Source organism: Aythya ferina (assembly GCF_964211825.1).
Source record: "Aythya ferina genome assembly, chromosome: 9".
NCBI classification, from domain to species: domain Eukaryota; kingdom Metazoa; phylum Chordata; class Aves; order Anseriformes; family Anatidae; genus Aythya; species Aythya ferina.
Genome location: NC_140305.1, coordinates 12,413,870 through 12,425,862, shown reverse-complemented (window position 1 = coordinate 12,425,862; position 11,993 = coordinate 12,413,870). Strand labels below are relative to the sequence as shown.

At 49.0% G+C, this 11,993-nt stretch overlaps 1 long non-coding RNA gene across 3 annotated transcripts in view; it reads right to left on the bottom strand.

The window, feature by feature from the left end:
- Nucleotides 1-11,993, bottom strand: part of LOC311441332 — a 39,914-nt gene that overhangs the window by 1,142 nt on the left and 26,779 nt on the right. For 2 of the 3 annotated variants that reach the window (XR_014695885.1, XR_014695886.1), the window contains exons 2-5: nt 6,547-6,738; nt 5,641-5,821; nt 3,613-4,987; nt 691-779 (exon numbers count right to left, since the gene is read on the bottom strand). This is a non-coding gene — a long non-coding RNA (uncharacterized lncRNA). The remainder of the gene's footprint in view (nt 1-690; nt 780-3,612; nt 4,988-5,640; nt 5,822-6,546; nt 6,739-11,993) is intronic. The other variant, XR_014695887.1, reaches the window with a different exon arrangement.

Genomic DNA, 11,993 nt, shown 5'->3' with positions numbered 1-11,993 from the left:
CTAATTTTCTGACTGGAATCATCATGTGTGAATTATCATGTCTTTACTCATTAAATAAATTATCTGTGTCTTCCAAGACATTAAGAACGCATCATAAATTACAACCCTTCATAAATAATTTGTTTCTGCCTGGGTTTAAATATAGAGGGATAATAAAGAAAGCAAGAGGAAAAAAAGAGTACAAGAGATAAGGAAAGCAAAGAGGAAAAAAAAAAAAAAAAAAAACACAAAGAGAAGGGAAAAGGGTGAAGTGGAGAATGAGCAGAGGAAGAGGGAAGAAAGAACAGTAAAAACGGAGACATATGATACGGCCAGCTCAGAAGAGAAGGAAATGAGGAAGGCAAAAGGAAGTGAGAGGATGAAAGAGGAGAGAGAAGACAAGTAGCACTGTGTAATCTTTCAGGTCCATGTTAATTGCAGCTTGGTGAATGCAGCAGGAAATGAACCACAGTGTCCAAAGCCTCTCCTGACTTTTATAAATGATTTCATTTCAGTTGAGCTTGTTCCATGTCAATGAGTACAAACAGTCTATCCAACAGGTACCTGAAAAGCGATGCCAACAAGGGAAGCACACTTTGTCATGAAGTAGTGACAGTATTTGCTGAAAGGGGCCCTGAAATTTGTAAATGACAACAGAAAGGTAACAGCAAGATCTGAGGGTCAGGGTGACACAGCTCCCCCACTGCTTACCTGTCAAACATGGGCAAAACAACACTGCTCAGACTTCTGCTGCGCAATCCCTGCAGACTGCGCTGGAGCAAGCTGGGAGCAGAGTGCACCTGCAAAGGGAACCAAATTTCTGGTTGGGGGAGAGGAAGACAAAGTACATTGTCTTCTTAGGATCCTCTCCCTGCTCTGCGTCTGATCTGGTACAGCTCAAGCACACATCGAGGAGACATGGAGTGTTTGCCCAGATGAAGCCTCCCCAGGGGAAGGAGGCAATGCCCCTGTGCAGACCATGCTCCATCACCCAGCAGGGCTTCTGACCAGGTACCATCCAGGATACAGAACTCAGCACCCAACGACTCAATGCTAACATGCTGCTAGGAAAGCACAAGTACAATCCTTGAGACTTCCTGGAGAGCCTGTTGCTCTGGGCAGAGGCTGCAGAAGTAACAGCCAAACTATTGCCCAGACCACTGACAGCCTCTGGAAGATGGTTTCCCACCTCAGTTCCACTGCCAACAGGACAGCATCATCAGTTGCGTCCCAGAGTTTCTGTACACTGCAAGAAATGAACCGAATTCTGGGAGGAAGAGGGGATTTTGAGCTTCTTTGCCTGCAGATGGTGAGATCTGCTCGACTCGGAGAGCCTTCCCACTGAACAAGCCCCTTGCCCTGGAAATCATTAGCTCTGAAGAGAAGTGGTTTAGGGTAAATAAGCTTTTTCACTGAGAAGTGCTGAGCTAGATAGAGTTTAGCAGCCGTTATGGTGATGAAGAGCAAGTCTCTCGGCCTTTCCCATGACACAGGACAGCCACATGACATTTTACTGGCAGGTGTGAGCTCACTTGGAGATGGCCAAAAGTCACGCAGTCAAACAAGAATGGTGCCAAGCCCAAGCCAAGTATTTTACCTTCTAGTGAAACTCCTTAGCTCAGCACCACAGAACTGCAGCCGTGTGATTTCTTTCTGGTCAGCTCAGAGCACAGGCATGCATCTGCCTTCCAAATCTTCTCCAGCTATTCCCCTTCCGAAGTCTCTCAAGCCACTAGTGGTTTACACCCTTGCTTGAAAACATTGAGTTTCTCATCCTCACTGTTCCCTCCACCCCGGGATCCGGCTGTGTCAGCAGCTACGGCAGGGCTCAGGCACGGCAGCGTCGCAGCAGCTGGCCCACCTGTAGCCTCCCAGCTCACCAAAGGGTTTTGCTAAGAGAAGCTGGAGGACGGCCAGTTCTAGAAGCTTTTAGAGAATGAACATAATGGCAGCTGTTTCCTATCTGGAAGCAGAAGGGCTCTGATCTCAGCCTGTGCGAGTCAGTAGTCAGGATGAAAGGAATGTTTGTCCCCGTTCTTTCAAGTCAAAACCCTACCTCGGGTGCGACGAGCAGTAGATGTAAGCCCTGAAATTCTGCTCACCCATGATCAAAACCGCTGCTTAACAGGCAACAACAAATAGGAAGCCACAGCAGGGTAGGTCCCAGAAAATATAACATCAGCCCAAGCAAACATTGCTCACAGTGTGAGAAAACCACGGCTAGGTCATGGTATGCGTGTCCTTATCAACGGACTTGGGTTTAATGCATGTATCTGAAGGTTTTTCCATTGAGAGACCACCAGCAGTATTTGAGGCTGGCTTCAAGCTGGAACAGCGTGTCCCTGCCCACCCACTGGCCCATGCACGAGGCTCATGCAGCTCTCCCGGTGCTCACGAGCTGCCTGCTGACCCAGGGTGCTCCTTCACTGGCCCTGAGCTCTGTGCATCACGTACAGCACGCTCCCTCAGCCCAGAACACCTCGGCACTGCTCTTCCCACTCCTCAGATTTACCCAGTTCGAGGCTGCGAGTTGTTTCCCCAGCTAATTTCGTCATTAGCACAACAGCCTGCCAAGGTTCAAACAGCAGCAGCAGGGGCTGGTGCCAGGTTCACTGCCTCAAGTCCCTGCTCAGAGATCCTGGATGCTAAAATTGAGCCATTTGGGCGTACAACAAGTTCCTGGATTCTGAGCAACGTGTCCAGCAATCAGGGTGCAGGAAAGGAGGTAAAGAAGAACAACAGAAACATCCTCTGTGGCAGGAAAAAGGAGAGAACTCCACTTCAACTCTTCTTGGGGAAGGGTTTAGCTGGGAAGCAACTTCCACCAGCTTCCCTCAGCCCTGCTGCTGCCAAATCCCTGGCTGCCACCATGCCTACTTGTGCTGCCGAGCAGGGGGCACTCCGCAAGCTGAAGCTCCCTGCAGCACCCACCTCTCCCCTGGTCTCAGTGGCCTCTAGCCAGCCTTTCCCAGCCAAATAGCAGGGGTACAGCACCATGGAGGCTCTTCTCAGAAAAACAGGCCTCTCCTTTCTCTTTCCAGAACATCTGCACCCAAGACTGCCACAACTGCTCACCGCAGGCGTGGTTACATCACTCAGGCTTTTCACACCTCTTACAAATGGCACCATTCCCTCCTGCTTCCGACTTGACTGCTTCTAAAAGAAATTACCCCAGATACCACGCAAGCTGCAACATAACCTGAGCCTGCCCTTTGCTCCTTTCCGTTCAGATGTCTCTCCTGACCCCACAGAGCACCGCCACTCCAGTGCTCCCCAGAGGGACTGCTCTTCCTGTAGGTCTCCAGCCCAAGCTCTCATAACCTCCTTCCCCACACTGCCCTGATGATCCTGCTTTCTATTAGCCCTCAAGGGAGGTAACATTTTACTTTACTGACTCCAGCAGCTCAGGACAGAGGCCAGTGGTGACTGGTAACAGGAAAGCCTTTCCCAGAATGGTCTCCAGCTGATTTTAGAGGGGGTCAAAGCAGCCAGCCCCAATCCCTATACCTCCATACAGCCAGCATCATCCCTGGGAAGGTTTACCTGCCATTTCCTTGGGTAAAGGGCTTACTCAGTTCTGCTTTCTGCTTATATACTATATACATATCTATATATCATGGTATATAGATATACCTGTACTGCCCAAGGACTCTGCAGAAGCCTTTTTTCCCCCACCATCAGCTCAGGCAGTTTTGCTACCCAGTTCAAAAAGGGGATTTCTATCAGTTCCTGAAGTAACAAGTGAGTCCAGCCAAGTGTGAAGCAGGTCACTCCTCTCCTTCACAGTTTTTCACGCCATGTGTTTTGTGTCAAGACCGTGACAAGAGCTGGCCTCAGGGGAGGTTGGAGGAGCCAGCTGTAGCAGCCTTTGTTTGCATGCAGCCTCTCTGCGCACGCCTCTGCGCAGTCCCCAGGTCCCTTCCCTGAGTCTCAAGCCAACACACATCTGCCCCACAGCAGGCGCACAGTTCCTTCCTTGCGATCCACGAGGATGGAGAGCCAGAGATTTATGTACTCCACAATTTTATGTGCTCTCAAGAAAGCTGTGGAGGGAAAACTTCACCACTCACAAAAGCCTCCATCTGTGAGTTTATTTATCCATGCTGGGAAGGCTGTTTATTCTGTTTCTGGGTGGAAACTACACTGGGATCATGGCTTAATTGTATTGTTTGTTGAATTAATTGCTCTGTTTGATCAGTCTTTCTCCCATAATGCTCGGGAATGAGACGTTTTTGCTGAAATGTGGGAATGGAGAAGGCTGAAGATTGTTTCTCCTTGGAAAATGAACACAGACTGGTATGCAGTTAGCAAAAAGGGCTACAGTGGGGACAGCACACGAGCTGCCCAATGTAAATATTATTGCAAAGAATGTATTCAGTCAAGTTAGGCGTCCTGGGGAAAGCGTATGGACCAAAGGCAGAGAAGCATATGCATAGGTAGCATACTGATCTGGCCTTTTGCTTCATTTTCCAGCTGACAACTGCATTTTAAGAAACTCCCCTGGGCTCTATTTGTGGCTGTGATCATTAACTTGGCAGTCAAACATGACTGGAGTCTCTCCCCTGTTGCACCTGGACAGGACTGTGACTGGTCACAGAACAGAGCAACAGTCGTGCCCCTGCACCCTTTCGTCTGCCTTCCCACAAGTTCCAAAGGTCAGTGCCCATGTGATGACCCCAAATCAGAGCAAGAAAAAATGAAATAAAAAACACCACAAGGCAATCCAAGGGGAGCAACACAGATGGAAATTTTTTTCCAGCTCACCCCTTCCCATTGCAAGGAAGCACAGCAGGGAGATGGTGTTTGCCATTGCTGCAGCAACGTGGGCAGAGGAACAACCTGGCCAAAGAGTCCAAAGATGATCCTGCAAAGTCTTGTGCACAGCCAACGCTCCTGGGATCAGTGTGACCATGGGGATCTGCTGTCGAGGATTGCTCTGTCACCAGCCAGTGGCTTGTGCGTGGCCTGTACCCTCCTCTTTGGTTCTTCAGTGAATTTTCTGGGTGACCTGATGAGTCATGGAAGACAGGACAGAAGAGCTCAGCATTATTTTCATATTGGAACACTGTCCCCCTTGGTTTTATCCCCAGCTTTTTTTTTTTTAATATTCTCTTTTCCTTTTTACGTTTTGCCAGCCAATATCCAGCTCAAATGAACTCCTGCTCATTTTGCACTCCTTTTTTCCACTTTCACAATCCCAACACTCAGCCTTTTAGGTTTTGTTCCTGCCTCTCCCACTTCCCACACACACTTCCTTCTGCCCGGTGGCCTTTGAATACAACACAATAACTAGTGGCCACATCTGACATGGCATTTCCCACACACACACTTTTTCATTTCTCTTCTTCCTCTCTGCAAAATGAAACACGCATTAAGATTCCCAACACGCTGGGGTCACTGCTCTTCCTTGAACTCTTACCCAGGCAGGACATCTCTCCACGAGATGTAACTCTGTAGAGCCTGGTCTATCCAACACGAGAACCAGGCACTACAGGTGATGTGGTCAGCCACACCACCATACTCTCCCACCGGGTCAGCAGCACGATTTCTCTGACTAAGTAGACATCCCAGCAGAGCTCAGGGAATGGCTCAAGCCAGGAAAGCGAGAGTGCTGAAGGACCAGTTCTCCAGACCTGATCCTCCCCTGCCCCTTCCCCTCACCTCTGCAGATTGGGGACCTCCCTTTGGTGGCAGAGAGAGCTGCTGGAGACAGCAAGATGTTTCAATCAGTAAGTCTTGTGTGTCTGAGTCAGACCCCTTCCTCGCTGATAAGGAATGAATACTGTCTGTGTCTGTCCGGGTGTGTGTCTCACTCTCTATTTCTCTTTTCTCCTTCATAAAGCTGTCAGGCCAAAAATAACATATTAGTGAAAAGAAAAAAAAAAAAAAAAGGAATGTCAGGTGTAATATAATAACATGATCAGGGGGCTGGGGGAGTGTGCGTGCCTGTCTGGCTGCCGTACTGGAGGATTTCTGCAACGGTGATAAACAGCCGCAGCTCAGAAGCACCCTTCGTTCCGTCACACCCTGCTCTCCCACTGCCCACATGTCCCCCTCAGACATAGCAAATGGGATGATAAATAGCAGGGAGTATGTACTCAGCACCTTTCTGCTCTCAAAAGCCACCTACGCTTGGTGCTGCAGGCAAATCACACACCCGCAGGCCAGGGATGGGAGAACACAACGGGAAGGGCCAGGCCATGCTGGGCTGGGCTCTCTTGTGCCCCATCTCCCCCACCAGATGCACAGAGAAAAGACACACTGAATGAGGCAAGCACAGACAGCTCTTCCCATGGCTCTCATCAGGCTGTGAACAAGCACACAGCGGGATCTGTGCCAGAATTAACTCCTTGTCCTCAGTCCCTTAGGGCTAAGCCCCTTCCCACCAGGTGTAACCCGCCCAACTGTGCCATAGAGCTGGGCCAGGGCACCACTCTCAGACAACCAGACTGACCCTGCCCTGCTGGTGCATCCCACATGTTCCTGCACCAGCTCCCGAAGCGCAAAAACCCAGAGGGGAGTTCTCCCCAGCAGGAAGGTGTGAAACAGTGACAGCTTCACCCCTACCACAGATCCGCAGGGTTTGCTTCCCACCAGCTGTGCAGCATAGGTCCCACCGAGCAGTGCTGTGTCCTTCTTGCTGGCCTGCCCCCAGGAGCTTGCACGGGCCTGTGAAGCTGTGTCCTTCAAGCCAGGCAGGAGCACACGGCTGCGGTGCCAATCTGGTCCCCACATCTCCCAGGCAAAGTACTCGAGCACCTGTCCGGACATACACAGTAAGGTGTGATGGGTTAGTGCTCTGCAGGAAATATCTTCCCTCCTTTAACAGCTTTTCAAAGCATTTTCTTTCCCCACTTTTCTCTAAGCCAGCAGCGTGCTCAGGTGGCCAAGAAAACCAACAGCAGCTTGGCTCATATCAGAAATTGTGTGGCCAGCAGGACCAGGAAAGCGATTGTCACCTGTACTCCACTCAGGTGAGGCCACACCTCAAGTACTGTGTTCAGTTGTGGGCCCCTCACTACAAGAAGGACATCAAGGTGCTGAAGTGTGTCCAAAGCAGGGCAACAAAGCTGGTGAAGGATCTAGAGAACAAGTCTTGTGAGGAGCAGCTGAGGGAGCTGGGGTTGCATAGCCTGGAGAAAAGGAGGCTCAGGGGAGACCTTATCATGCTCTACAATTACCTTAAAGGAGACTATAGCAAGGTGGGGATCGACCTCTTCTCCCAACCACCAAGTGATGAGAGAAAACAGCCTCAGGTTGCGCCAGGGGTGGTTTAGAGGTTGATATTAGGAAAAAAAATTGTTCACCAAAAGGGTTGTAAAGCATTGGAACAGGCTGCCCAGTGGGATCACACTGCTGGGGCCAGCTCCAGATTCTAAGGCCAGGAAAACCTGGTGTTACTATGATGTCTGGCTATTTAACAATTCCTGGCAACATATCCTCATGGAAACCAGTGTCTCCTGGTGGAGCTACAACGTATCTTCTACACTGGTATCCAACACACGCCTGAGAATGATTTCCAGTGAGGGAGAACTGATCGCACCTTCTTGTGATCTGTTCCAGTACCTAAATGCTTTTTCTGCAAAGGAAAAGAAAGAGAAGGAATACACAAAGAAGAAGAAAACATGTATTGCTCATACATAGGTCTCTGTCATCTTCAACTTGAGTTGGTGGGTCCCATTCTGGCACCAGCTGGCGAGGAGCCCTCAGGTATCAGTTCTTCTCACATGGCACTGTGCATTTCAGCACTTTCCAAAGAAGAACCCCAGGGCACAACACTATCACATTTCACAGTAGTGCACATTTTCCATCCAGGAGCTCTGCCTCGAACGATGACATTAATTGAAATGGCTGCAGAAGTGCCAGGGCTGAGATCCAGCTCTGTGACCTGCTCTGAGTATAGGCTCCTACATGGCTGGTGCAGACCTGCTGGCTTTCTGCCCGCTGCAGAGAAGTTCTTCTTCGCTATTAAATATTCTCCCTCCTGCCCATTCATTTCCATTTCCTCCATCCCATCACCACAAATCCAAGACCAGGAGAACTGACAGGCAGGAGCAGGCCCGTGGCCATCTTGTCTGGTGTCCAATTTGGGGACGTGCCAGGCTGAAGTATAAGATTCCTACCGACAGCACATATGCAAATCAGGTCTCCTTCTGCAGTCTCTAATAACCCAAAACTGATTTAACTCTTCAAACAAAGTGTAAAATCCCTTTCAGAATGTGTGCTACTGTTCCAAAAATTCTGGCTACTTTTGATATGCAAATACAGACCCAGCCTCCATATCAAACTTGCCAAGTTCTTGATTTCATTTTCTTAATTTCATCCAGTAGCACTGTATTGCACAGTCTGCACGGAAAAACGCAAAGTGTTTCTTTTAGCAGTTGCTAATTAATTCAACAACTGGTCCCTTCCCTTCTTTGTTTTCTATCCTACTCATTTTCAACCTGGTCAGTCACTGTAAGCATCTAAGGCACCCATGAAAAGTAACAAAGCCATAGAGTCCCTGTGATGATTCTTCAATTAGCTGTACAAGGATGTGCACCATCACAGAAAAATGTTTCTTCTCCTAATGAGAACTAATGATCCTGTACCTGAGGGTATTCTGCATTAGGATCAAAAGAATCCAATCAAAACCTCTGCAAATTTCTGATTAAACCAGACAAAGGAGGGGAGGAAGGCACCAAGTCAGATGCTGAAGAGATAATAAAATTCCCTTCCACTTCTCCTTCCTAGAAAATGGTAAATCTAATAGGCATGACTAAGCAGCTATGAGGGAAGACATGAACAAATTTGTAAAGCAAAGGCGAGTTTAAAGTTCATCTCATTTTCCCCTTCTGCAACATCGTCTGCAATCATAATATGATTTAAAGGCCACCTTTCCCCCAGTGGGAAGCGGGTGAGAAGGGTGTGATTCAATTTTGCATACCAAACATGATGGGAGAAGGAGAAAGGCCAGGAGGCACTAGCTGAACAGCCGCATCCCTTTGGCACTGTTAAATGTGTGTTTCTTCTTCCAGTTCTTCAGGGTACAGGAAAAAGAAAAATAAAATAATGGCTTGGTGGCATTTTCTGTCCAAGCTTGGACATGGAAAGACTGCACCTCTCACTGCTGGGAGCTTAGCCAGAACAAATCCCGATCCAACCAACACCAGCCTCCTGAGACCTTGGTCTGCCTTGAGAAACCCCCTGGAAACTAAATGACAATCCTACCCTTTTCCAGAAGCTGTCACTGTTCCCTGCTGCATTTCCAGCTCACCAGAGAAAGCTGTCACGCTGCTGTTGGCTTACACCTTTCCTTCTTGCCAGCAGGATTAACCTCATCTGTGTTACAGCACTCAGAGATGGCAGCTAGGCTGTGCCTAGGGAACAGGAAAGATTATCCTAGGGGTTGCAGAGGAATGAAACAAAGCAGCAAGTACCACTGCCTAGGCACACCCTGCCTGCCCCCTGATTCCTTGGTAGATAACTTTTTTTCCAGATAACATCTGATTACAAACAATACGTCATGTCCATGAATGGCTACAGAGGAGTGAAATGCAAGAGGGGAGCCATAAATGGAGGAAGCAGGTGCTGGGGGCTGTCTGCAGCAGCGGAGAGATTTGGAGAACTGTCACCAGCCAAACACAGTAATGGAAGTGCCAGCAAAAGTGATTCAAGAGCCAGCTGGTCTGCTCAAGAACTGAGCAGATCTGGATGTCAGGAGATCCGGACACTGCTCCATCTTCTGCAAGACCACAGGTAAGCCACATCTCTTGGCTCCACTTCTCCCTCCCCTCCGGAGGTGGATTTGTCCTACTAGCAGCCCAGCCGGTGCCAGGGGATCATCAGGTTTCAGCAGAGCCCTGAGCCGTGCTGGAGCCTTCCAGCCCCAGTTGTGGGGCCAGGTAATGGCTAGAGTCCCCACTGTCCCACCATCCTGCCAAGCTCTCCTCTGAGAAGTCACTGCTCCCCCACCAAGAGGACAAGCAAAGAAGAGAAGAGCTCATACTTCCTGGCCCCATGCACCTGTATCCTTCAGTTCAATAAAATGTCATAAAAGCAGAGAAATTTCACGATAAACACAAATAGATCAATAGCATTAGAGCTACTCTTAATAGCTGCCTCAGGCTTTTCATACTACACTTTCGAAAATGTCCAGTAGTGAGTAATTAATGACCAAACCAAGTAATTACTTTCTTGATTTTTCTCAAAACTAGAATTCACTGAAAGAACTTTGAGCTTTACTGGTGCTACATAGCAAATTAATTCAGTAAGTGCTGATATTACAAGTCTGGGCTGCCTGTTAAAAAACAGCACTGCTGTAAAGTCTGTCTTTTCTTGCAGTCTGATGTAACCCTTTATATGCTTCTCCAGCTCCCTGCGAGAAAACAGCTCAACCCCATATGGCTCTGCACATCAAATCTTGAAGATTTTGCTGCAGTGACCTTGGGCCAGGCAGCAAGGAGACAACTTGTCTTAGAGGAGACACCAGGACCTCAGCTGTCCTGTGCCAGGAGCCCTCAAACGGCAAGCGAAGCAAATCCTCACCTCATGCCGCCACCATCACAACACGCAAGCAGGAGCAGAGGGAGGAAAACATGGGCTGCTCCAGGAGCCTCTGTGGGAGGCTCGGCCTCAGTCTGCCGCCTGTGGACAAGCAGGAGGTGGGCTAGGAGGCATAAGACACCCCCCGAGGAGCCACCGATACCCCGTTCTCCCTGCAGCCCAAAGAGGTGGTGATTCCAGGTGTGCCTACGCATCCTTATTTTCTCTGTGCTTTAGGTGGGGGAGGTTTTGCTAGGCCTGCCCTTTTTGGGTCTCCCTCATCTCAGAAGCCAAGAGCGGGTCCACAACAGACTGCCTGACACCTGAGCTCCTTTCACCACGTTCCTTTCCGGAGAGCAGGTAACCCATCAAGAAAGGCAAGAGAAAATGAAGATGTCCAAATAGCAGTAGACGCAGCAAACAGCACAAGGCAGTGGAAAAAAAAAAAAAAGAAAAAAAAAAGAAAAAAAAAAAAAAGATCCTGCCTCTGTCAAGACATCCTGCCTCTGCCTCTCCACCAAACCTCTCTCCCAGAGGAAAGGGAAGTATACCTCCAAGTTCTTTCCACCTATTTTATTACATACACTTGATTTCTGCTGTGAGTCTCATTCCTGAAAACAGCCTGAGCTGCCGCCTCAGGACTCTCCATGGCTCCTTGCCCCTGCCTACCGACCCATTCCATAAACCCAGGACATGGCTGTGGCACACCTGTGTGCAGCTGAGAGTAACCTTCACAAGGTGCTTGTAACGAGGCTGTTTTTACTCTCTCAGCCTCGGCCACCACAGTCCCTGTGCCCATACTAACCTCCTTAGACAACTTTTGCATCACAAGCTGCTGCCATGGGAGAAACTGCTCATGGAGCTCTTCCACAGGTGGAAAACCCAGGAAACTACAAGCTGTACGCTGCCTGCTGAGGATCCTGTCACAACTTTAGGTTGTGATCCTACAGGTGTGATCCTACAACCTGTTGTAGGATCTCTGAGGAGGAGGAGGATGATGGGCCAAGGCCACCTTTTACCTGTGGCAGCCCAACACACAGAGAAACACGCACAAAAAATAGACCCTCACCTTGGAGGAGGGACATGAGTTCAGGTCCTCCAAGACCTCCAGCCTTTGTCACCTGGCCCATCCTTGGCACCACAAGGCATCTTGCACATGGTATCTGAGGCCAAACTCCAGAAATGATCCTAGATTTCAATCATCCGCAGCGTGAGATGCTAATAAAATGAGTGCTGTAATTGCGTGTGCTTGTGCATATGCATGTACGTGCCTGCATGAGAAAGAATACCAGTCAATAAGGAAATTACTGAAGTAATCCTTCCATCCCCAACAGTAATGAATTATTGTTTCCCTGCTCCTGAGAGCATGGCTGTAGCTTGGGAGCTTAACATTCAATCTGACATGGACCTATAGCATGCACTTTTAATCCCTTTAAGCACAGTGACAGCTAACAACAAACCCCTCAAGCAGAGGAAGCACCACATTTCTT